The 4,834-nt window shown below is 31.8% G+C and overlaps 1 protein-coding gene across 3 annotated transcripts in view; it reads right to left on the reverse strand.

Moving 5' to 3' along the window:
* Positions 1-1,397: 1,397 nt before the first annotated feature.
* Positions 1,398-4,834, reverse strand: part of CREBZF (CREB/ATF bZIP transcription factor) — a 7,659-nt gene continuing 4,222 nt past the window's right edge. For 2 of the 3 annotated variants that reach the window (XM_017850875.1, XM_017850877.1), the window contains one exon: positions 1,398-4,804. The gene's annotated coding sequence lies outside the window, so the exon portion shown is untranslated. The remainder of the gene's footprint in view (positions 4,805-4,834) is intronic. The other variant, XM_017850876.1, reaches the window with a different exon arrangement.

Raw genomic sequence — 4,834 nt, forward strand, 5'->3', positions numbered from 1 at the left:
TTTATGTCTAATGTTATGCATAAACATAGACTTGTAATTTATCACATGAGGTATAATTCTGGGACCTACAACAAAAGGCTGAATCTAAGTAAAAGCGTTTGCCCAGTATTGTCTCTTCTACCTTGCTTGCTCTACTTTTACCTTAGGTATTGAGTTTGGTCTGTAGTACACAAGAGGAAAAAGTTACTATATAGTATTTTACACTGAAGACTTCATAATGCCAAACGGGAATAAAAAATGAAAAAATATATATCCATACACTATACCAAATGTTACTTATAATTCACTTTCTCAATTCAAATTATTAATCCATAGATTCTTAGAACTGATTTAACAACCTTCCTTAAATCAGCCATCTTCTTGAGTCATTTAGGCTCAGCTTCAGCTATTATGATACAGACCTACCTACTTCGAGTCACCTTATTTGGAAAGCTGTATTTTTAGTTTAGGTAGTCTTTCATACTTCCATTTATTGTAGGATATTTAGAATCACAAAATCAACGAATCTCTCTGACCCTCAGTGAAATATCCTAGTTGATTGATTTCCTAAGATCATTTAAATTTTTGATGTGCTTTCTTCTGTTCTCCTAACATTTCTCATCCTAGTTCTCTAAACCATTTTCTTTTGTGACAGCAACTGAATCAGCATTGTCCAACAGAGCGTTCTGTGATGATGGAAATATTTTATATCTGCACTGTCAATATGTTAACCACTAGCCTATGCAGCTGCTGGGCACCTGAAATGTGGCTAGTGCAACTGAGTAACTGAATTTTTAATTTTAATGCATTTAAAATGTTTAGCCATGTGACTAATGGTTACAGTATTGGACAGCTTAGATCTAAACCAACACTTTCTTATGAAGCAAGTCAATCATCACAGAAAAGTACCAAACAAAATTTTAAGTGGCATCCAAAATTATTCATGAATCTTTTAACTGTTACTTCCAAATAGTGACATATGTGTTAAGTAATCTTATGCTGCTTAAAATTATATATAATAATTTAGAAAAGGCATCTTTGTGAGTGAAACTGGCTTTTAACGTCTGAAGAAAAATATAAGCAGTGCTGCCAAAGATGAAAAGCTTATGTGAAATTAACAAAATACAATCTCAATTTTTCAGAAAGCAATGATGATTTGTTCTTTCAACAGGCACATAAAATGTATTATCTACCAAACTTATATAAAAAATGATCCCAGTTATGAGGCAAAAGAATCTGTATGCACAAGAGACTGAAAGGAAGCATGCCAAAATGTTTACTGTGGATATTCTATGGCTTATAGTTATAAGGGTGATTTTTCTTTTCTTCTTGATTCCTTTCAGGATATTCCAAGTTTTCTATAAATAATATGCTTTACTTTTACAACTAGGGAAAGAGACAGAAATATATATATAATGTTTAAAGGGCAAAACAATACAGCTGTTTATTTTATAGGCTAAAATATCACAGATGAAAAGCTCTGACCCCAAATCATCCATTTTACCTACATTCTGTCACTTTTACTAAAAGCAGAGTTCTACTCATCACAGTGAAAAAACAATGAATTAAAAGTAATTTCTGATGTTAACCCAAGTACCCAGTTAGACTCCTTAAGAATATAGAATTGTGTAATCAACTTAGATAATTCAAAGCCCAATGATATAACTAAGTTCTTTGACAATTGAGCACACATTGTTTCCTTATTTATCTTTAAACATTCCTAGTCCAATTACTCCCTAGCATAATACCATGTATAAATGGGGATGAGTTTACAATGGTTTCTGTAACCAAAAAGTATTTCTAATCTGTCCTCTGCCACATATTTTTGAATTGTCTTTTCCATTAGCAGAAATGGGCAACATAAACAATAAAGCATGTTAAGTCTGTTGCTACAAATTTACTTTGCCAAAATTTTTGTTCAGAGAGCAGATATCTGCATTATTTAAGGACATTTAGTCATTTGTAGCTAACACCTGAAGTAAACTACCCTAAGTCAATTTTTAATATTTCAGTCTAGACACAGTAGACAAACTATTTAAATCTTTTATAATTTACTTTGTGTAGTTATTTGGCTTTAAAGAAAAAAAGAGGGCTCACATTCTATTTAAATTAAGACAATAATATATTTTATAAAGCCCAAACCATAGTACACTAAGAGCCAGAGGGGTCTAGGAAATAGATCTCAGTGGGTATACAGCAAAGACAAAATTTGGAGGCAGACGCTAAAGGAAGTTGAGATAAATAAAATCCAAATCAGTATATTAACAGAACTACACAAAGGTTTACAACACAGTAACTACACTTTTCAATTAGTTCATTGTGAAAACTGAGCAAAATATTCAACAATTTTGGGTCAACAAAAAGTATGGAGTATTTTAAGACAATAAAGAGTGACTGGTGTTGAGAGTACTGAGGCTACACATAAAGGTACTGAAATTCAAATCTGAAAAATACTGTGCTGGCCAAACATAACACTACAAATTTCTAATGGAAGAATTCCCTTTTTGGTCCCTAGATTAGATGGTAAGTAAATAAAAAAAACAGCTCAGAAAACAGCAAAATATTAACATTTACTAGAGTCTCAAAACTTTGTATTGGCTGTGAGTCTGGGGGAAAAATCACTTATAAATGTCATACTACCAATTAAACTTTCAGGAGTCATCAGATTATTTAGCTTTAAAATTTTACTAAATCAGAGAGACCTTAAACTACACATTCAGAATGCTGAACTAGGTAATCACATATTAAAAAGATAATGACTCATTATCAGTAAATTACCCAGTCTGTTCTATCAAAGTAGTAGTTAAGGTCACCAAATCACGTTGGTGCCTTTGGTTCTGGAATTATAACTAGCTGTACTGTGGGAGCATCAGCACTTAAGTTTTACGCCAGTGGGAATACTCTTGGCTGCCTGGCTTCACAGGCACCGAATACACTTAAAATTATAAGAAACTGACTGGATTTAATAAGTTTTGAATAATACAATAACCAACTATGTATTTATTATGAAGTAAGAGCCAATCTCCTACCCAATCCCTCTTCTATCAGCTGCACATCTCCCAAATGAGTAAGATAAAATGACTCAATCTAAACCAGGTGAAGGAATGTATTAACATAATCCAACAAAAATGAAATAAAACAATCCAGAGTTTTGAGTGTTTTTTTCACACTTGTAATAAACTGAAAAAATATTTCAATTAAGTAAAACAACGATATGCCACAAAAAGCCACTCCCATCATCCAGAATACTAAAGCCCTTATACAACACTAGATAAATTTTTATATAAAACAGTAGAAACTAGCATACCATTAATTAGAAACCTCAAAATATTCAAAAAACAGTATCAAGTACTCAAGAGAAAGCTCAAGAAGCCAAAACCTCAGAATCCATACATCCTGGTTGTTACCCTAAATTTTAATTAACTACCCACACATTTAATCATAATCAACTTTTTCAGAGATATACAAATCAATGCATCTATTTAAAAGGACTACTCTTTATCGTTCAGAACTTTACATTAACTTTTATATTCTACTCAGCAGGGTGTCTGTCTGTACTCCAAATTACCTCTCATGTTCCAGGAAATAAATACAAACTCATATGCCTTGTGATCACTGATGGCCTGCTTATGTAATTCTAGTCCACTAAATGTTAATTCCATAGAATATGCTCTTGATTATTTAAAAACTCTAATTAATTTCTTGATGAAATACTGTAATTCTCCAACGGTTACAATTTTGTAAAGATATGCAATAACTGAGTATCACTCCCATGAAAGACAAAAAAAGTGTAATTTTTTTCCAAGATTAACTTAGTCTCATGTATCTCTATTAAGTCTTTCAAGGATTCCAGAGAATCTTTTCATATCTCCATTTCTGGAAAGTGAAATCAGTATAGAAGTAATTTGGGAACTTGAAAATGGCATTCATTTTTTTCAGCAGATGCCAAATTTTTGACCGACATGGCTCTCACAATTACTTTGTTACCATCAGTCCAGTCAGTTAACAGGTTGTAGGAAAAGATTCGTTTTTGCAGACACTGCTAAGCTGTTTAAAGAGAAGAGAGAGAGATTAATTTAGTGATTATAAAATGCACAAATATTTAAAATATTTTGAACACTTTTTGTTGGATTATATCAGGTGTGACTATGTTTTAACGAAAGTGGACTTTTTAAGGTAAGTCTGGTCAAGGAAGTGCAGAAACAGTAAGTCAATATGATAGAAATAGTAGGTCAAAATATGATGTGTTAGTTCAATTAATGTATGAACTCCTGCCACCATCGAAGACAAATATTAAAAAGCTACGTCTTTAGTCTAGTTCTGTATTCTACCATAGAGGCACATTTAGAAGAAAAACAAAAGGGTCACCCAAATACTAAATTGTTTTCAATCATTATAGTAAATAGAGCCAAACCTAAAATTTCAAAACAATCCATTTTATATGCCAGAAATCTCCTTTATCCATGTGCTAATCATCCAGAACACAATTGTCTAAAAATAGTAAGACAACAGTTTCACATTAATCATAACTTTTTTAATTAACAAGTAGTGAGTCGGACACTTTAAGATATTGTTTACTACATACTGAAATAAACAGATCTGTTTAAATTCAGAAACCCAAACATTTACAGTAAAATGTGCTTACACATAAATATGACCAAATTTATTTAAAGCCCCTATTAGATAGATCCTAAATACATGCAATTACCATGTAAAACAAGACCATGAAGTTGATGTAAAAAATGACAAAATCACTAAGTCACCAAAACTAGAAAAAAAAATGAAATGGAAACTGAGAAAAGACAGTTAATAAAACATAAGGAACCTAACAAAGCAGCTTTAAAATAGGCCATAC

This window comes from Rhinopithecus bieti, unplaced genomic scaffold (genome assembly GCF_001698545.2).
Source record: "Rhinopithecus bieti isolate Rb0 unplaced genomic scaffold, ASM169854v2 scaffold_30846, whole genome shotgun sequence".
NCBI lineage: Eukaryota > Metazoa > Chordata > Mammalia > Primates > Cercopithecidae > Rhinopithecus > Rhinopithecus bieti.